The sequence below is a fragment of the Mustela nigripes genome, chromosome 6 (assembly GCF_022355385.1).
Source record: "Mustela nigripes isolate SB6536 chromosome 6, MUSNIG.SB6536, whole genome shotgun sequence".
In the NCBI taxonomy this organism is placed as follows: Eukaryota; Metazoa; Chordata; class Mammalia; order Carnivora; family Mustelidae; genus Mustela; species Mustela nigripes.
Genome location: NC_081562.1, coordinates 69737844 through 69760771, shown reverse-complemented (window position 1 = coordinate 69760771; position 22928 = coordinate 69737844). Strand labels below are relative to the sequence as shown.

Sequence of the window (22928 nt, the reverse complement as noted above, 5' to 3'; positions counted from 1 at the left end):
AGCCATAGCACCCTGAATGCGCCCAATCTCATCTGATACATGAAACAGAACAGAGAACATCAACTAAAATTCAGTTATACAATGTACAGGTGTAATCCAATGAAAATAGAACAAATACTTGGGGGCAGCATAACTGGTAAGAGGAGTCAGAAATCTCTCCCAAGTAGTTTTATATAGTGGATATGGTAGGTTGCAATGCAAGATTTCCACACCACAATTCTTGGTCGTCATAATGCACTTTATAGGGCTCTTATAGCAACATGCAGGCTGGGCCTATGACTCCATACTAAAGAACAGGTCATAAAGGCCACTTACTTGGGGTTATTAGAAGGTATTCAGGGACACACCTCTGTATCTCTCACTTCGTTCAGAGATAGATTTCAGAGCATCCCAATACATCTGCATATCCCTCAACCCATATTCTCTATTATTGATTATTGCCATTGGATTTCTCTTAGATGCTGTGAGGCAACAAATTGGAAATCATTGTCTCTGAAAGAAGTGGGGCTGAGATACTCTACATGGCCAAAGACTAATCAAATGCCTATGATCAAATCAGTTGTAAGCTGACCCCCCATCTTGAGAAAACTGGCATGCCTAGCTAAAATCACATCTGGATGCGAAGTACGCAGAAACGAGCTATTAACGTCTGCATCCTGCTTTCAACAGAGGGACTGACATACTCTTGCCATCCTTATCCCCACCTACACCCCAGGACTTTCTATTGCTTTTGAGACCCAGGATCTCATTTTACTTAGAGTTGTGTCCTCTGCAGCAACCAGCATCATGCTTGGCATATTATGGTATAACTGTCACATGGAGACGCCTCCTGCCTCCTGCTTTTCCATCCAACTTGTTACACAACTTCTGACAAAGTCCTGGAATGGATAAATGGTAGGCACACCCAAGATGGGTTCACCATCAACAAACTGGGCATACATCCCATGCTGCCTCCAAACTGTCTCATAAAGAAATTACTAAAAAGAAGATGAACCAATATAGAATGTGTTGAACTTTATTTCTGTCCATTTTGAGTAATTTTGTTCAAGGAGAATTGAAAGCAGATGGTTAAAATCAAGAAAATAGACTAAAACCCTAGTTAATGAATGTCTTGGAGATGGCTATGCATGTATTTAGTATATGTTTAACTAAGATAAGCTTGCTAAGCAATATTTATATGTGTAGCATTTCTGCTTTCTCAGGGCTAGTGTTTCAAACTAGTGCTTCCTCAAAGAAATTTTAAATCAGATTTCACCTCTGGTCACATTCCTGCACACTTGTACTTTCTAGTAGTTATGCAGCCTTAATCCTCTTGAAATTTTAGATCATAATTCCAAGAGTTATTAGGTTGGAAAACAGCTTCTGGGCAAGTGATGTTATTCAAAAACTTTTTATACCAGAAATAATAGTTGGATTATTTCTGCCTCACAGATAGTCTTGAAGTATGATTTTTAGTATAATTCTGACATGAGTGTTCCTTCCTTTTAAATAACAATACTTTCAAAACAAAAGGGAAAGATGGGGGAATAAATAAAGAAAATACAATGGTTTGTTGATAAATACAAAGGTTAAAATTAACTTTGACCTTCCTTTTCTCTTCAGTTTGCCCTATTCTTTTGTATTCCAATGACATTAAAAAAATGTTTTAATATTTGCTATTTAAGGGCATATCAACATCTTGGGTTCTATTAAGTCCCTCTAAGCGTTACCCCTTTTAAAATTGCTAGTCATAATGTATTCATTTTCTATTAAAAACACATTATTTACTTTTGAAAAGTCATTCTTATTCCAAAAATTAAAATATTTGTTTATGCTTTGTATCAATACAGATAAAGTTTAAAAATAGAAAAAGTGGTCATGAACCAAAGTTCACTTGCTGGTAATGGAAAGATGGGGGAATAAATAAAGAACATAGAATTCATTTTATAAAACAGTTTCTTTCAATCAAAGAAGACAAGTTCATTTGAACAATCGATACAATATATTTTACCTTATTTTAATAAATTGCTTCATTATGGATTTACTAATCACTTTTTTATTGAGGCTTTCAGTTATAAAAGTGAGAATAAAGGGGGAAATGCAGGAGGACTTTAACAAATCAAACTGAAGACACATCTGTAAATGCATGGACATGAATTATGCTTACAAGTTATGAGGTAACTTTCATTTTTAAAAAAGTGACTATCAATAAATAAATAAATAAATAAATAATAAAAAGTAACTATAGAAACACTAGAACAGTACTGGAAGATTTAAATTATGGTTTTCATAAGGTAAATATCTTAATAAGGAATAATATCTATTGTCCATTATATAAGATCTTGAATTTTTTGAAGGATTTTAAAAATCTTATTTCTGGGGTATTATTCTCTGTGACAGTGGAATCTAGTGGAAGTCACATAAAGACAAAAGTTGGCACAACATAAAGCACTACCCAATGGCCAGAGACAGACCGAATCTGAGGCAGGGTGATCCAACCCTACCATTGGGATTTTAGGAGTAAACACTGGATAAATTTGCTGGCGGTGTTATGGCATTTTATCCTAGCCATGTAGACTGTAGTTCAATGTATCACAAATTCTAAAAAACATTTTGTTCCTCTTGATTTTTTTCCTAATCCAAAATTCAGAACAAAGAATTTAGACATGTTTGTATCACAATATATATGTGTAGAAAATGCTTTCATTCGAAAAACTATGTATAAAGTACTAAAGCAATTTCTATCAAAATTCCAATGGAATTTCTCAATAAAAGAGAAAAACTATCCTAATACCTGAATAGTCAAACCAATACTGAGAACAACGAACAAAGCTGGAGACTTTCTTCCTGATTCCAAACTATACTACAAAGCCAGAGTAATCCAAACAATATGGTACTGACATAAAATAGACACAGAGACCAATGGAACTGAATTGAGATCCCACAAATAAACCCCTGTATATACGGGCAACTACTATTTGACAAGGGAGCCAAATGAGGAAAGGATAGTCCCTTCAACAAATAAGGGTCTGGAAAGCTGGATTACCCCAACCAGAAGAATAAAATCAGAACTTTATCTTATACTATTCACAAAAATTAACATAAATGCATAAAGACTTGAACATGAGACCTGAAATTATAAAACTCCAAGAAGAAAACATAAGGGGAAAGCTTCTTGAGAGATGAATTATGACATTGATGTTTATAATTTATGTTTATCAATTATCATTGATGTTATTTAAAATACGTATTTTTCTTTAAAATAAAAGTAACATGTTTATTAAAGAAAGATAACTAACACATGAAATCAAAAAGGGAAATTTTTTAAAAAATCAGCCATAGTCCTTTAAGCCAAGTATAGCTTTTCATCATTTTGCTTATGTTCTTCCAGGATTTTTGTTCTCTGCCTGCTACACACTCATGTGTGTGTGTACAGACACCTACACATCCAACCAATAAATATTTCTTAAATGTTTACCATAAACCAGAGCCTAAGATTTCCCATGCCAACACATAATTTTTAAATGAAATTAATATTCCATTACTACAAACACCACGATTTTTTAAACATAGAAACCATTTTTTAATATATCCAGTTGTTTTCAATTTCATGTTACTATAAACACTATGAAAACATTTAGCTAACTTCCTTGAAGTACAAGCATCAACATTAACAGACTTTTCTTCTTTCTTTTTTTTTTTTTCTTTTTGAAGCAGGCACCAACATGAAGCTTGAACTCATGACACAGATCAAGACCTGAGCTGAGACCAAGAGTCAGACGCTTAACTGACTGAGCCACCCAGGTGTTCTGACATTAACAGGTTTTAACATGTACTGTGAAATGAATCTTCAGTGCCAGGATACAACTGGCACCACCAGCCTCAGTCAAGGACAGGTCTAACCCTCACTGCAATATCTTCATTCATTATTGTGTCATTTTTTCTTTCCTAATTTGCTAAATGAACTAAGATCTCACAATTGATTTGCATTTCTTAAGTTATAAAACTCAAACATTTGATATGTTTGAACCCCAATATTAACTGAATTTTCAAATTATTTTTTCTACTTTTCTCTTAATTTGTTAGCAGTTGAAAATATATTTACATATATTGAATATATAAAATTGGTACTTTTAATAAAAGTGGTACTTTATATCATTAAACCCAGTATACTGCAAACATATTTCTCAGTTCCTCATTTGTCAGTCTTACCACTGAAGATGCAAAAAAAGCTTTTATGTTTATGTGATTAAACCTAACAACGTTTTTGCTTTGTGATGTCTGCCTTGGTATAATTCTTAAAAATAACTTTTAACCCTGCCCCCACTTACATATATATGTGCCAACACTATCTCTTAATACTCTTAGAGTCTTTTATTAAAAATGTAAATCTATAATCCTTCTAGAATTAATATTGGTAATGGCATAAGAATTGAATTTAACTTTTTCCTAAATAGTTAGAAAATTGTCCTTAACCCGTGCCTAAAATGACACTTGGATCAAAAACCTTTAAGAGGGAATAAAATTCCCTAATTACAGGTTAAACATCATGATTACATTATATTATGTTATATTTTGTCATGTCATGTCATATTATATTTTAAAAACACCAGTTATTCACTATAAAATGTTTAATTCTGTAAAAGATGCCTAGATACATTCATCATCTAGGAAAATAACATCATGGTTCATAATTACTTTAAAAATTGGGAAATATTTATTACTTTTTATAATGAATCTCAGCAGTTCAACTTCACTAATTTATGCAAAATGTATTTTTATTTGCAGAATGTGACCATGGGCAAGACTTCTTCCACTGAGAAGATGTATAACCTAATTATGAAAAAGTTCTATGGAGACAGTTTGGGTTCAAGGTTTTTCTCAAATTAAATTATTATTGTTCGAACTGCTTTGTTGTTAAGTATTCTAAAGAAAGACACAAAAATAAGCAACTGCTTGCTCACATATATCATTTAAAAAATTTCTGGTCAACAGTTCATACATTATTTTATTTGGAAGGAAAAATTCTCTTAATTACAAACAATTGCTGAATAAGAGAACAATGCTTGGTTGTTATTAAATTAGTAAGACATATTATCATCTGACTTTAAAAGGTAATATAGTCTAATTTTCCTGTAATTTTTGAATGATGCTCATTCATCATTCCTTATCAATCAAGCAGTGGAAAGCTATAGCCAAAGGAATTATGCATGGACTATTATTTTCTGCTAGTGGTTTAGGACTGTCAAGTACATCAGCATTAGCTACTCAAACAGCAATATCTTGTTCCAAGACCAGCACAATGGAGCATCTCTATGTGACTAAATTATGTTACTTAAATTGATGTACATTTTGAAATGAACTCTGCAATTCAAATTGTGCTAATAAAATTCCTCCAGTGCATATGTACATACATTTAAAACACCCAGAAAATAAGCTCAATAACTTTATGCAAAGCTATTCAGATGGATATTAGATATTTGTAGGTAGAACATGCAGATGATCAAGTATAATCAGGCATTTAAACAAATAATTTTGAGTTAAAGAAAAAATTATAAAAGTATGGTGCCATTAGATTTAAACAGGCTGTTAGCATGCTTTTCATGGTGTTTTTTACTTACGATATTTCATTAACTTGAGAAAACTAAGCTGAAAGTTTATCAAAATGGAGACATTTAAGAGATCGAGGTGCAACAATGAGATATTGATCTAACATGATGTGTAAAGCATTATGAAAAAGAATAAGATACAGAAATGTGATGCTGTTCAGGAAATATATGATTACAATTAATTAATAAACTAGGGATTCCAATCAAAGACCAGCACCGACTCAGTTCTACCACGTGGTACTACAGAACTGTGGGTGAGGTTGTAAAGTATGGACAATTAGCTGTGCGAGGAAGTAGTATCATAAACCCTGTATTTATACAACTGTAAAAACCAGCGCCGCCGCCTTCTTCTTTTTTTTTTTTTTAAATAATAACCAATGTTTTCATCTCAGAGGGTCACTGGATTTTCCTATGACCTTTCTTAATTACTATGTGTTCAGAGTAATGCACATTTTTATCCACAGGTGGCAGACCTTTTCAAAATCCACTTCAATCACATTCAGTATTTTGTTTTGGTGGTGGGTTTTTTTTTTTGGTTGTTGTTGTTGTTCCCCTTAAACTGCAATCTACATTAAAATGTAAGAGTGTACTACTCAGAGTTCTCATTAATGTTGTACAATTTAGATGATAGATTTGTCAACAAAGTGGCTCATTCTCAAAGGCCAGTGAACCCTGTCCAGATAAATGCCTTAAAAATTGTATATTGCAGAGTAATCTTTAATTATAAAGAACTCACTTGACAATTTGCAATATATTGGGATTATTTTCCTTTTTCAAGCAATAAAGAGTTTTACTATCTGGATTAGGTGACCAAGGGAAAAAACTGATGGGATTTGATAAACAGTTAAAGCAAAGAGCTTGCTTATTTGCAAGTAAAAGAGAAAGGTGACCAAAAGGCGTGTACAAATAACATTAGGATCACAAATTATTAACTAGCTAAATGGTTAAAGCAAATAACTATAAATGCAGTGACATTTTAAAACAATGTTAATACAGAAGGAGATAAGCAAAGCAAAAACAACTGCCATCAATGGTATAACTAACCACTATCCTCATTTTACCTCTAAAAACTCTTGGATTCACAACACCTATGTAACGTATTTATTTTTGTTGTACCGTTTTGGTCAATGGAATATAAAATCTGATATTCAATGAAGACTTTTTGTGGGTATTGTTGATTTGTGCAAAAGGATATTTTAACATTACAATGTGTTTTAAAATATATAGAGATAAAATAACCATAATTTTATAGTCTGAAAACATTTTACTTCAATCTAACGGCAATGTCTTAATCCTTCATTACATTTTTTAGAACAAGTACTAGAAAGAATAAATGCTTATTTTACTCTCCTATTATTTCTCATTTCCATTACTTTACAAGCATCTTAAATAATTTTACCTAATTTCAAAGATGTATCAGTTTAATCTATATTATTTGCAACCACATTTTTCCCTCCTAAAATATAAGACATCACTAAAGAAATAAGTAAAACCTATAACTATTTGCTGTATTATTTTAACATTTAATTATTATGATTAAATGTACACAATATTTATAGTTTAGCAAATAGTAAGAAAGCATATACCTACAGAACCACCACATAGGATGTTCCTGGCACTCTCCCTTAGAGCCAAAGCTCTCCCTTACCCAAATACTTCCTCCCACAGCTCAGCCTCTTTCCTTATTCTTAATTAGGATTCCCTGGGTCTTGTAGTAGCATTTGTTTTTGCTTTTCAATATTTCAATATTTCTTTGCTCTTCAATATCTCATTGACTATTCTATAAATTTCCATCTTGATAATTATTTCCAATTTTTGGCAAATATAAATATTTCTCATGTGAGCATTCTTATATATGTTTCCTGATACACATATGTACATATTTCTCTGGGATATCTATCCAGGATTGCTATGTTTGAGCAGGGGATATAAATTTCGCCTTTATTAGGTATTATACTCAAAAGTGGTTGTTCTAATTGATAGCCAAAAAAGTACTGTATAAATGGTTGTTACTCTAAATCCTTGCTAATGCTCTGACCAGCTAGTTATTTTAGGTTTCCCCATTCTGAAGTACGTGTAGTGGGATCTTGTAAGTTTACTTTGTATTTCCTTGAATACTATTGATATTAAGCACTTTTTAATATGTTTGGACACTGGGACATACTATTGTCCATTTGGATTTCTTCATTTGCCACTTGCCTATCAGATCATATGATTAGATTATATAATTAGATATGATCTAATATGCCTATTAGATTATAGATTAGATTATATGCTACCTGATTTATAGTTTTTAAAAATCTATTCTGATACGATCTTCATCAATGATATTCTGCAATTTTATTCTATCACTCTATGTCCTGTCTTTTCCCTCTTTTTAGGTGCTTTCTGATAAACAATAAAATAATGTAGCCCTTAATGTAAAGGATGAACTCTAGGCAATAAATGATGTGTCAATTATAAATCATAAAAAAAAAGTACCATTCTGGTAGGATATGTTAATAAATGAGGCTATGAATGCGTTAGGGGGGTGTACCAGGGGGTATATGAAAACTTTCCGTTCTGTCTTCTCATACTTCTCTGAACCTAAAACTGCTTTGGAAAAAAAAAAAAAAAGTCTGTTTAAAAATAATGCAGGATGTGAGCTTTCTTCATTTAAGAGATCATCTCTACTCCCAAGTCATAAAGCTATTTTCTTAGATTCTCTTAGATTTTCTTTGCCTCTTACACTTAGATTGTGAGCAACTGTAATTGATTTTTGTGTGTGGTGTGATGTAAATTTTGTTTTTTCTGTAGATAATCAATTTTCCCAGTACCAAGTATTAAAAAGCCTATATTTCTATTGCTTTGAAATAGCACCTTTATTGTAAATAAAGAGCCAATATATTCAAGAGTCTGTTTCTGATTTCTCTAGTTCGCTTTATTTGTTTACTTGTCTACCCCTGACACAATGTTTTTCTCAATTAATAGTTTTATAAAATCAGCAAGGCAAGTACTCCGACCCATTCTTTCTTTTCTAAGAGTGTCTTGACTATTCTTTGTCTTTTTCACTAAAACAACTTTTCCTATTGCTCCCCAGTACACGTGCATGTGCGCACACACACACACTTTAAAATTATCAAAATAAATAACAACCAGTTGGCTTTTTCTTTGTGATTACACTGTACTTATAAATCAATTTGGCATTAAGGAGCATCTCTACAATATTGGATCCTTTAGTTCATGAACATCATTTATTTCAGCCTTGAAAATATTTCTTAAAGTTTCAGAATTATCCCCATAGGGATGCTACATATCTCTTATTATTAAATATGAGGTAAGGGTGCCTAGGTGGCTCAGTCAGTTAAGTTTAGGTCATGATCCCAGAGTCCTGGGATCAAGCCCACCATGGGGCTCTCTTCTTCCCCCTCTATCCCTCCCCCTCACTTGTGTGCACTCTCTCTAACAAAATCTTTTTTAAAAAATGAGGTATAAAGTGATGCTGATATATAGAAATACAGTTGCTTTCTTATATTGTATGCATCAAACTTGCTAAGCACTCTTTTTAATTCATTTTATCTGCCAATATGACAGTTGGTTGTTTCTTTTCCAATAATAACTCTATTTCTTTATCTTGCCTTACTACATTGGCTAGCATCTCCAGAAAAAATGCTAAATAGCAGGAGTGATAGAAAATATCCTTGTCTTGTTCTTGATCACAAAAGGAAAGCTTCCAACTTATACTATTATAATTTATATTTGCTATGGGTATTTTATATCACATTAAAGAAATGCTTTCCTATTTTTAGCTTTCTAAAACTTTTAAAAAATCAGAATAGATGTTGAATGTTAAGTGCTTTTTGTATTAATTGAAATGATCATTTAATACTTTTCTTTAATCTGTATTATATAGATTATTGCTTTTCTTTTTTTAATGTGTTAGCAAACCTAGAATTTCTGTAATAAACCAACTTGGTCATGGTTAGTGATCCTTTTTATATGCTGAATTTGGTTTGGTAATATTTGGTTGATGGTTTTTCCATTTATATTCATGAGAGGAATTTGCCTGTAAATGCTTTTCCTCATCATACTTGTCAAGTTTGGTATCAAGATTATATTATCTTTATAAAGTAAGTTTGTGAAAAAGACTTATGTAAAATTAGACATAATTAGACTTATGTAAAATTAGACTATTTCTTCCTTGAATTTGTCTGTGGAGCTACCTGGGTCTGGAATTTTCTTTATAGGCAGACTTTTGATTACTGAATTAAATTTCTTTAATGGTTACAGAACTATTCAGAACTCTTCAGGTTCTCCTTTTTCTTTCTTTCTTTCTTTCTTTTCTTTTCTTTTAATTTATTTGACAGAGAGAGATCACAAGTAGGCAGAGAGGCAGGCAGAGAGAGTTGAGGAAGCAGGCTCCCTGCTGGGCTTGATCCCGGGACCCCGGGACCCCGGGACCATGACCTGAGCCAAAGGCAGAGGCTTTAACCCACTGAGCCACCCAGGTGCCCCTCTCCCTTTCTTTTTGAGTAAATTTTGTTACATTGTATTTTTCTAGGAACTTGCCCATTCATCCAATTCTTCATATTTACCAATGTGAAGTTGATAACATAAAGTTCGCAATATTCATTACTGTCTGTTTAATATTTACACAACTGTGATGACATAGTCTTTGTCATTCTTGATGTTGGTTATTTGCCCTTTATCACTTGCTCTCTTGTTTGTTCTCATCAGAGGACTGGGAAACTTGCTCTTCTTCTGCAACAATCAATTTTTTTTTACTTTCTTGGTCCTCTCCATATGACTATTTCCTACTTTATTAATTATGCTCTTGCTTTCATTGACTCTTGATTTTATTACTTTGAGTTTATTCCATTTTGGTTTTGCTTTTTTGAAATGCCTCCTTATTTTCATTCTTTATTTTTCTTAGTACATTTATTTAAAATATAATTTTTCCAGGAAGTACTTCCTATAGGTATTCTATAATGGTAACATGTAAGAAGTTCTATTCGTTTAGTTTAAAATATTTAAAATTACTATTGTGATTTCTTTGAAATCTTGAAACTTATTTCTAGTTATACGTTTCTAAAATTTATTTGCAACTTGATTTCTAGTGAAACTGGTATGATTCCAATTCTTTGAAAATGGTTGAGACCTATTTTATGACTCAACATATAGCAATTTTGGTAATTTTTCCATGTCTTCTTCAAAGTAATGTCAGTTTTGCAATTTATGCAAAGTTCTTTATATACCTATAAGGTCAAGTTTCTTAAACTTGTCTTTCAACTCTATATCCTTACAGATTTTTTCTGTCTACTTTATTCTATCAATTACTAAAAGAACTGGTTTAAAATGTTATTGTGGGTTTGCATATTTCTCCTTGCTGTTTTGGCAATTTGTCCTTAATATATTTTGAGATTATGTTATTACGGGCATTTAGATTTTAAATTATGTTGTCTTCTTACTGAATTGAAACTTCAGTTATTTACAAAGTGACTATTTCTAGTAATGGTCTGGGCTTTAAAGTCCAAAGTTTACACTGTTCAATCAGTGTAGTTACACCATTATCCATGTGATAAATATTTGCAGGGTATAGTGTCTTCTATTATTACTTATATTTTACACACGAGGAATCAGTGGTTAAGGAACAAACTGAACAGTAGACATACAGATACCATCAGGAACTGAGCTCAATCTGTCTTCAAAGTCTATACTCTCAACACTATAGTTCTCTTATAAATTCCAAAAAAGTATAGTCAGCTTAGGTTCAGGGGAGAAATGTTTTCACTTTAATTTCTGCAGAGAATTTCTGATGAATTGCTCTGCAATTTAATTTTTCTCTTAGCTCTGAGTTAAATTCTCACTTCTTTAATATTCTCTTAACATTATAATTTTTAAAATCCTTTACCATACAAAAAAGAGACCTTTCTTAATCCAGAACTGCAATGGGCAACCTCTCACTCACACACAAGAAAGGTGAGTCTTTAAAACTTCCGCTCTTTGCCTTTGAAATAGGCATGATTATCAACAACTGTCAGGAGCCTGGTGCATGCTATTGAACTGCAAAACAGTATCTCAGTCTTCCCTAACCTAAATGAGGCAGCTGGCTACAATGTGGTCAAGATTTCTGAAGCTCACTGCAGCCTAACTTCAGGAAAAAGTCAAAAAGGATGGGTGCGATGCTGATTCATTTCTCCTGGAATAGATATAGTAGTCTTTTTAACAGGAACTCTAAGCAACTTCAGTAAACCTTTTGGAATCCCATACTTCTTGTATTTTCAAATTTTAGTATGAAGTCATATTAATTATTTAAAAAATTGTGTAAGGCACCTGGGTGGCCCAGGTCATGATATCAGGGTCCTGGGTTCAAGTCCCAAATCAGGGTCCCTAATCAGCGGGGAGTCTGTTTTTCTACTTCTACTCTTTCCCCCTGTTCATGATCTCTCTCTCTCTCAAATAAATAAATAAAATATTTAAAAATAAATAAGTATAAATAAACAACTGTGTAATCTACAAAGAAAGTTAAAACTACTCATGATTCCATGATCTAGAGCTAATATTTGATGTATTAACTTTCAGGTATTTTCCCTGTTAATTTTTATGCATTTGTAATATATTACAAATATTTTATTGACTGTATAATACAAATGTACTCAAATTTATCGAACTACTGTTCCAATGCTGGACAATTTAGTCAATCTCAAATTATTCCCATTATAAAATAATGAAAATGAACAAATATATTTATATCATTTGGTCTCTTCCTTTAATTATTTCATTAAGTTAGATTCCTGGAAGTGAAACTGCCAAATATTGTTTATTGGGCCCTAATATCCAGTCTCTTATTATTCCACTACAATAAGTTTTCCAGATTCATCTCTCAGAATAAAAACTACATTTTCCAGCCTTTTTAAGTATGGCTTTTTTGTATGACTATGTTCTAGCCAGTGGAATGTAAATGGAAGGGCTATGAACACCTTGCAGAAGATTTCCTCAAAGAGAGGGAGCATGATCTTCTCCTAGTAATATTCCCATCCTGTAGCTAGGACATGTACATGATGACTGGAATACCAATTCTGAATATTCTAAAACACTAGAGTAAGAGAGTAAGAGATGAAGGATCTAGGTCCCTGATGACTGTGGAGTCACCTGACCAGCACCAAACTGCTTACACAGGCTTCACAAAGAGAAAATGTAAATTTCCATCTTTTAAAAAACTCTTTTGGATTACTTGTAACCAAAAGTTTTCCAAACTAGTGGAGTGGAAATGTTGCATAGAATGCTTTGGAAACATGTAAGGCTCATACCAGAGATGGCCAAATCACTTCCTAGAAAAGTTGAACAAATACAATGCTTTTCCAACAGTATTGAAAGCACCCACCTCGCCATATTCTTGTTACAACATTATCATTCCAAACTGCTTTTTACTGGTTGGATAGTATCCATAACCCTGCATTTCTTTTATTAGTATACTTTATTAGAATTACATTCCTCAATATTTGTTCTTATAGTTTATCTTTATAAATTAAGATGTTAGTGCCTGCTTGTAATAATAGCTCTTTACATGTGATGCTGGTCGTATTTACTAGAAGTAGCCCAAGATTTACATTTGCCTTTTAATCATATTGATATTGGTTTTCACTTGTAAAACTACATAAGTTTCATATTTGCAATAACCCATTTGTGACTTATTCCACTTCTGTTAAAATAAAAATCCATTAATCACAATGTTTTCTTCCATATTTTATTATTTCATTTGTCCCTAAATATATGAAGTCTTGTTTATAAATACTTTAAGGATATAATTTAGGTTTTAACAATTTTTAAAGAAGGTAACAGCAACGATTGATTCTAAAGGTTTTCACAATTAAACTTACATCTTGAAGTTCTAGAAACGTAAATTATAAGACCATAAGAGTGAATTAATGAATAAATAAATTTTAGTTCACTATTCAAAAAGACCATTTTCTGTGATTCTTTTTAGGAAAAACAGAATTCCCTTTCCATCTTACTAGTGATAAACTTCTAAACAAAGGATCCCTCACCTCCAACCTTTTCTGCTGTCACATACATGAAAGTTAGTCAACCACTAGAATATAGGAGGATTTTCAAGTCTAGGTCTGTGGTCAAACTTTCAGTTCCTATTCCCAGAGTATAACTTTTTGAAAAGACAAACGAGCATTTCATAAATGCACTCACAGACAGATGCCCACTAAATATTTCTGCTAAGCAAATTGGAAAATATCTGTTTGTTCTGAGCAACATTATATTTTTGTATGTGTTTACAAAAATATACCCTGGATACTTAATAGTCTATGGAAGTTTTTGTAAAATATGTGACCTACCTATTGTGACCAAAATAGTTCTTTTGCAACAATGACAAAAAAGCAGGAACAAATGTTTTAAAAAAACATTTTTCAATGGAGAAAAAAAGCTTTCACAACTTCAAGAAAAGTGTATCTCATTAAGAAAACAAAAATAAAAGAAATGTTGCTATCATCTGCCAGTTTAGAGACATTACCTTCATAATGAGTTTCCAAATTATAATTACAAATCTAGTTGTCATCTGAATATAAAAGACTATGTAGTATAGTTTAATATGCATATGTCATATATTTTACTTATAAATTAAAAATAAGAGAAGGCATATAAACTTCCATTTTTGTAAAGCAGCAAATGTAGTAATTGATTTTTCAAAGGTGTATATTAATGTATTTTATGAATATACCTTTTTCCTACCCAGTGCAGTGCCAAAATTCTCTGTTCAGCTTTCAGAATCTTGTAAACGGATTCACAGAGGAATTGTGTCATCAGCAAGAGGAGTGCTAGAAAAAATAAAAGTAGACCATTAACAGCACATTTTAGTAAATGCATCGACATAGGACTTTTGGAAGCAGGATTTTCAAAGATTTTTTTCCCAAGATTTTCAAAATAAATTTCTATATGTAAATTTACATAAATGTATAAAAATATAAAAAATATAATAAAGTTATTGTTTATGGGGAAAGGGGCTTTAATTTGGCACTTTAATGCTACTGAGATGCCTAAATTATAACCATTACCGCTATTTCTGCTTCTGTACCTTCGCTTGCTAACCCATGAGGAGATGGAAAAATACCAGCAAACTTTCTCTAGGCACTCTGTAACCATACAACCCCCGCCCAGAATTGAACCTGGCAGAGTGACTGCTCCCGGACCCCCCACCCAGCTCTGGGTGCAAGAGATAATAACCATCTGGCACCCAGCGGCTTGACAGGGTGACAATCCTGAGGTGACACATACCCTAGCGGCGCCAACTAAGCAGTTTGAAGAATGACAGCCCTTTGACCTAACCAATAATCTGTTCCCAGCCTTTTCCCGCTCAGTAGTGCACCAGTCATATTATAGAGTTGCTTTTTGATTTTCCCGTGGTATGGTATGTGGCGATTTGTTACAAGATGCTATGATGTATGCTAAGCCCCTGCCTCCCCAAAAATAGTGTATAAAAGGTGTTGTGATCCTGAGCTCGGGACCTCTTAGCGTCACCGGCAGCGAGAGCTCGGAGGTCCGGGTTTGAACTCGTAATAAACGACCCCTGCTGTTTGACTTTGACTCTGGACTCTGGTGGTCGTCTTTGGGGGGTCTCGGAATTTGGGCGTTAGACTACCAGAATTAATCTAAAAACATATACACATATAAATTATATTACATGCATATATGTATATATATATATTAATCCCCTCAGAATTTGTTCATTCTGTCTAATTTTCATGTAAATATCGTGCAGATGCTATAGGACAGGCAAAATTAAAATAAATTTTTAGTTCTTGGAATGATTTATGAGAAATCTTCATGTGTCCTCATAGAACCTTTCCTTGATTCCTTTCAAATACCTGACAGCATCTGTCCACACGGTAACATCTTAGTGGGAGTCATTCAGCTATGTCTACATTCACAATTTTCACTATATATCTCTAGGACTGTGCTACTTAGCTCAACTTCAGAAATACTGTTCTTGCCACTTTCATGAGTGCACAAAAGCTCTGTTCTGTTTCCCCAGGCTGAACAGAAATGGCCTCTGCTACTCTGCTGAAATTCCTAGGTGTCAGACTTCTGAAAGCAGAGAACCCATACATGGTGGTCTAGCCATCGCCTGGGCCCCAGACCAGTTTATTCAGTATTAGTGTTAGTATTTATTAGTATTTATTCATTGTTAGTTCAATCCAGGGAGAGCTGGGTAATGCTTCCGTGTTCATTCTTACTACACCATTGATTATTCAGTTTTGATGACAAGATTTATGGCATTTGAGTAGTTTTATTACCACATGGTATCTGTCTGGAGCATGATGAGCAGGAAGGGATGTCACTTCACTCCAGTATCAGAACTTCTGCTAATAAACACAGAAATCCAAAAGTCGTCACGCTGATGGCTTCGCATTATTGGGGCGCTTGGGTGGCTCAGTCGATTAAGCCTCTGACTCAATTTCAGATCAGGTCATGTTCTCAGTTTTCTGCATGTGGCTCTGCACTCAGTGTGGAGCCTGCTTGAGATTCTCCTTTCTCTCTCACACATACACACATACACACACATACACACTCCCCCTTTGCCCCTCCTCCTGCTCTTTCTCTCAAAAAAAAAAAGCTCCACATTATTTCATTAGTTTGCTAATTATCCCATTGGAGAGTATTCCAAAATGAAAAAAGTTATTAAAAATTTTGAACATCAGAAATTATACTGCTGCAGTAAAGCAAAGGTTGTCTATACATAGTCTGCTAATTAAAAAAAAAAAAAATCCTTTTCTTTAAAAGCGTTACTAAAAAAGTACCCTAAACTCTACATTTTTTTGTTAAGTGAAATGTCACATCTGACCAAATAAAGAGATGACACAGAATTTACCTGAGAATGAACAAAAATTTTGTCATATCCTGTATGTTGGCAACAGAAATATACAGGTGGTAATTTTACCCACAAGAGGGAGCCTGTATTTTTACATTTTTGTCATAGAATTTGAAAAACTTGAATTAAAATATAAAATTCTAAAAATGCTTACTGATACCATATTCTTTATGTCAGGTCAATTTTTAAGAAAGTCAAACTTTGGTTGGCATAATTTTATTCAACCTTAACATACAATTCATCAGATAGTTGGAAGTATAATTAGAATTTTTACAAATTTCCTACCTATATATATTTTTTCATATATAAGAAGGAAAATGTAACTGCCAAAAGAAGCCTAAGAGAAAATTCCTTTTAGGTGGTAGTAACATTAGTTGGGATAAATTGCTAGAATTATTATGAGTGCTCTGGACACAGAAGTAAAATGTTATTTCAGTCATCCTTTTATCAGAAAAGAAGCTTGTGTAAACCAATAATTTTCTATGCATTTGTAGAACAGGAAACACCCTATTTAAAAAATTACTGTGATGGCCATTCTCACTCATATTACTTAAAACTTGCTTAAGAAAGGATACAACTGGCATAATAACACTATGATGAACTCTCCTTTCTCAGAGTTGAGAATAAAATTTTTTTTTAAAAAAAGTAAGCTTTATTCCTTCATAGTCTATGATCTCCCTAAACAGTATTATAAATTACAACTTTCCAAATATATATGCTCTAGATTTTGTAAAAACATAACACAATCATCAACTTAAAAACTACCTTATAAAACAAACTAGAGCAACTCTTACCAACCCAGAGTGCTCTGCTCTATCACATTCAGAGACAGTAATAATCCAGCTGAAATTTGTTTTGTGATCCCTCATAGAGTGCAAGGAAGACAGAGGACAAACTGTCCCTCTCCCCCAGAGCCCTCAGCTACTCCACCATGTTAAATAATGCGGCAGGGAGTCAAAGAGAAGGGGTTAATCACTGCTATTGTGCTTCCTTCTGGAATTCCAACCTATCCATTAAATCATTGTTTTTTCTCCCACTAGGGACTGTGAATCTAATGGACCTAAAATCAATACCTTATAAATGACATAAAAAATATATTCATTTTATGGACTAATGTACCCTAGTGTCTGAATCCTATTTACACCCTCTACTTTAAAAAGGACCAACAGACCCATTTCTGCCGGTAAAAGGTTCCTCAGTCACTCTGGTGACGTGCAGCAGAATGCAATGTCATAGGAAAGTGCAGCTGGAGGGAAAGATTGGTGGTTGCAGATCTGCTCTTATAGAAACTTTAAACCTGGTGGGCGTGCTTGTGTTAAGAAACACAACCAGGGAGGAGCCCATGCAGGTTGCTCCCTAGAGCTCACTGTGCTCTGAGGTGTGTGGGCAGGCCTCCTCTGTTCCGTTATCATGTTTCTAAACTTACATAAAATTTTGAGTGCATCAAATATTACATAATATTGAAAAAAAAACAAAAAAGTAACTTCCATTTAATAGTGAATTCTATAATGATTGAAAAAAACTGGATAAAAAATCCTGAAAGGCAGAAATGCTCATAATAGACTGAAGAGATATTAGCCAAGTAAACATACTATGAGATTACACATTAAACCACTGTCATAGACCAGCTCGTAGGCATTTCCTCTATCAGAATCAGCAGAAAAAACACCATAAAAAGATACACGACTATCTGCTGTTTTTTTTAATGTATTAAGAAGACACACACACACACACACACACACACACACGAAGGTTTTATATTTATAGAATAGTCTTTAATGCAAAGGACCCACATACTTGCTTCAAATGCCCTTCTTATCAATTACAAAGTATCATGTTTAGCTAAACAACAAAAAAACTCTCAATTTACAATGTTAGTAACTTTATAAAGGGATAGCTTCTTCTACTTATAGTATTTTTAAAACATCAAATATAGAACAACCCTGAAAAACACAAAATTATCTGCAGTGCAAAGATAAAAGATGGCCAAAAAAAGGAACAAGAAAGCTAAAAACTAAAGGAAGATCTATTTTCCTGAAAACAACAACAAAAAACATCATTTGACTTACTATTTGTGTCAATGGGTACAAATCAAAATAAAAAGTAATGAACAGGAAAAGCAAATTGAAAACAGATACTTTTTGAGATAATTCTAGCAACAGGTCAGCCTGAGAGTCCCTGTTCAGTTTTACTAGCTTAAAATCCATATAGTTACAAAATTACAGATTGAAATTTTAAAAAGAAAAAAAAAAAAAAAAACTGTTGTTCTTTATTCCAATTGCCAACCAGAGCCATTTATCCCCTATTAGATAAAGTATAATAGACTCTACCGAAAGGGTCATTGGCCTTCCATTTAATGATATTGCCAGCCCCAATCTGCATTTTCCCGGCAATGTCCCTCAACACAGAATAAATGGCTGATCTCTTCACAATAACAGCTGATTTCTATTTATTAAGCTAAAAAGGTCACCATTTTCTACGGCTGGGCCGCCCTGCACTATTGATAATTTTATGCATAAACAAATGGCAAATTTGTGCCACATAAATATGCATTAGCAATTACTTTTTCCTCGGGCAACGCTCACCGCATGCAAATGTGTACCTCGAAGGGCCTGGTAGCTTTTGTTTTAGCTCTTGAACAGTGAAACAAAAGAGCACAATAAACAATTTTAAAATTGCCAATCAATAAGCAATGCAAATGCAAAGGTAAATGGCAAGAAACTTGCTTAGAAACAACAAAACAAAAAGTGAGGTGGAGCGGGCTTGGTGGAAGGATTTTCTTTTTTATATTATTTCATTTCTTTCCCTTCCATAATGAAAAGGCTAAAGTACTCTTGACACAGAACAGCTAGAGAAGCTGGTGCTAAAGCAGATGCCAGATGGGGAAAGTGGAAAATATACACATGTTGAGTAAACACACACACACACACACATACACCCCAAAAGGGGGTATGGGAAAAACTGTGTTCCACTGTGATTTCAAGTGCATCACCTATTCAAATTTCTGATTTTTCAATTTCAGAGATTCAGAGAATTTTAAAACTGGGAGGAGCTACAGAGAAACATTGCCAAATCTTAATTCCACTGTACTGGGTTATGCTGTTTCCTAATACCATCTTCCTCAGACAATGGAAATATATCTGATCAATAAGTAGGATTTTTTAGGAATGTGAGAAAAAGTAATAAATGAGGAATACATAAACGAGAGAGAGAGAGAGACAGAGAGAGAGAGAGAGAGAGAGAGAGCAAAATATCTACATGTCCTGTAGATTATTCCAATCTCAGAATAATTCAAGACTAGTATCAGGGCATCAGGATAGAGAGATAAGGGGCAAATAAGGTGAGCGGTAAGAAAACCTAAGAAGAAAAAGAAGTATTACCTAAGTTGAATATGAAAACAAATGATAACTCAAAAAAAGTTGGTATTTTTTAATAAAAAAATGGACTTCAATAAGGTCTTTTGTTTTGTTTTGTTTTGTTTTTTTTGTGCTATCTATCAGGCACTGTTCTAAGTGCTTTACACACTTAGATCCACTAGGCTTGACTGTCCCAGAAACTTCTGTAGGTTAGTACATTTCATAGCATGCAGTTTCAAACAGAAAAGTTAGAAAACCTGACTGGTTACTCAAGGCAGTGCTAGATCTGGGCTTTGGACCCCGTCTGAGGCCGGCACCTGCAACTTCACTACTGTTTAAGACTGCCATCTGTTCCTTAAAACCCATCCATTATGACCTGATTGGAAAACCACTTTCCCAATGTACAGAGGGCCCTGCTTTGTATAAATAAGAAAAATTGTATTTTAAAGATCTAAATTCAAAACTTACGTAAGTTTCCTTAACCTAGTTGTTAAAATACCTTAGCTTCTATAAAATGCACAATTTGTATATTAGTATGAAGGCACATTAATACATGTACACTGAGAACATGCCATTGTCTTAATCATTTGGGGACAGAAGCACACTTTCTGATTCCCATCTTGATCTTTCTATAATTAAAGGTTTTAGTATTATATAGCAGATTAACTCATATTAATAAGAAAGTAGTAAAGGTAAATAAATATTCTTGGCCTGAATGCAAATAGGAAACATGAACATCTAAAGTTAGCATGTAGCTTTGTTCTGCTCTGAGTCAAGCTATTCTTCAAGGGGATCTCTTAGAATCCTCACATGGATACTAAAAGTAAAAATTCTTTAGAGAAGACCATGAAACTTCTCCTGGCAATACTGCCCCCCTGATTATATCAGAGTTGGAAGATCAGGTCGTTGCTAGCACATTGAGTGCCTTTGTGTAAATAAGAGACAGATGCCTCCTTAGGTGGGCCATTCAGAAAATACATTACCTATACAACCATACAGCAGGCCCCGAAAGAAACTTTATAGTTTTTTTGTTAGAAAAGTGTTATTTCTAGTATTAAAACCCAGCTTGTTTAGAAATTTTTTGAGAACCAAGTACCCACTTATTAACATAACATCAGTACAGACAGATCCCAATATGATAGTAATATCTTATATGTTAATTCTAATAACTGCATAAATAGTTTACTCCCACTTTGCTTTGCTTAGTTTTAATTTTCAGTATTCACGGCTGAACATATAAAAACTTGAGTATGGTTTTCTTATATCCAATACACGCAAAAAATGTGTGCCAAAGACTCTTACTATATAATAGGTCAAAGTTTTAATCATCATCATTTTCCTTTACCCCTCTGTGCAAGGGAAAGATTTCAACTGGTGTGTTATATGGACATCACAGTATCCAAAGGCTCAGTGTGGCAGAGGTTGGGTCTAATAATCAAACTATGCGTCCCAATCCCACTTTCAGAGCAACAAAAAAAAAATTAGGTTTAGATAGAGGATATATTTGAGAGGTTCAGAAAACCAAATGAGCAGCAGGCAGTTCTAGCTAGAACTCTGTGTGGATGGCAGCAGGAAAGTCATTGCCTCATCTGTCCTGGGAGAGGGTCTACCAGTCTCTTTGTTTTAGATCCTTTCTTTGTCTGTCTCCTGCCCTGTTGATCTGGACGTGGGCGAACCTCAGTGGGACAAGGTTCTTGGACTCCCCTGGCAGTTGGCTTCCAGGTAAGTTCAGCTACTGGAGAGAGACTGAAACCTGATGTTGGGGGCAGGGTGGGACACCATGGTGCACATGTACATGGGCACATGCGTGCATGAGTGTATGTGTGTAGGTGAGCACCTTGGGCTCACTCTCTCCTTCATTTACTTTTTAAAAAACATGTTATTATAGACACCTACGTATTCAAAATAGAGACATGAGGAAAACAAACTGCCATCACCCATCTTCAAGTTTCAACATCTATCGAATTTCTGCTGTTCGAAGTTCTTCCCCTCTTCCTCTGTTTTACCAGGCGTCTTGGGCAGAAGTGCCATCTCCACCTGGCCCCACGCCCTCCCAGACAGGTCCCCATGCTTTCAGCTTCCCTCCAGCAACCTGGGGAACCCTGCCTCCTGTTTTTGTCTCCAGCATAAGGGTGGCAGTAACTTCTTGCTGAACTCCAGGTTGCCTTTACAATTTATCATGGTAAGTGTGTCACAATTTTTCAACATCACATCCCCCTTTTTAAAATAATCATAGTGGTTTCTGTCTTCTTGCTCGGACTCTGACCAGAGAGAGTGCTGACTTTATTTTGCTTTTTATCACCTACTGGCAAAACTGTTATTTATCCTTTATTCATAGTGCCCTTGAAGCAGGTCAAGGCCACCTAAAGTATAGGACCTTGTCAATAGCATGCTGGTCCAATATTCACCATGCCTGAAGTGTATGGTCCTATATGTAATATTCATAATGTATTCATGTACCAGACAGGCTACTCGTATTCCATATCGTCTGTCGATTAATATTGATATCCTGTTCTTTCATTGACTTGTCATGAACCAATGAAAACAACAGAGACTTACTATTGGTCCTGGAAATTCTACCCAATGCCTACCATCATGGGAATCTGGCTAGGCTATTGTAAGGATGTAGCTCAATCTGTCATGAAAATACATTTTTCCAATGGAAGATGGCAGAGACTAGTTAACCAAGTTTATGTCTTAGACAAGATATGTTTAGCACACAGGCATTTGTTTATTCATAACAAAACATGACCTTTTGATGTTGGGAACGAAGACAAATGTGCGTGTGCATGCACACACACACACACACACCCCCCATAAAAATGACTGATGTTAGATGGCTCTTACAAAATTACACTTTGAAAAATTATGGGACTATGAATCAAACATATAGATTAAATTTCTCTGAAACAGACATGTGCTTAATAATTAATGGGAAAGGATACAAATAATATTTATGATTTTAACTTAACCCAAACACTTGAATAATTATGTAGTAATCATATAACTCGATGAAGATATACTTATCAAATGTGAATTCTAATCTGTAAGGAAATTTTAAAATATATAAAGAGATCTTAAAATTGAAATGATGGACTTTAATCAAGCTGTACTTTAACCTACTTT

The 22928-nt window shown here is 33.9% G+C and overlaps 1 protein-coding gene across 1 annotated transcript in view; it reads right to left on the bottom strand.

Annotated features, from left to right (window-relative positions):
* The window catches only part of SOX5 (SRY-box transcription factor 5), a 985194-nt gene that overhangs the window by 699031 nt on the left and 263235 nt on the right, over positions 1–22928 (bottom strand). The window contains exon 4 of the mRNA XM_059402806.1: positions 14299–14395. The gene's annotated coding sequence lies outside the window, so the exon portion shown is untranslated. The remainder of the gene's footprint in view (positions 1–14298; positions 14396–22928) is intronic.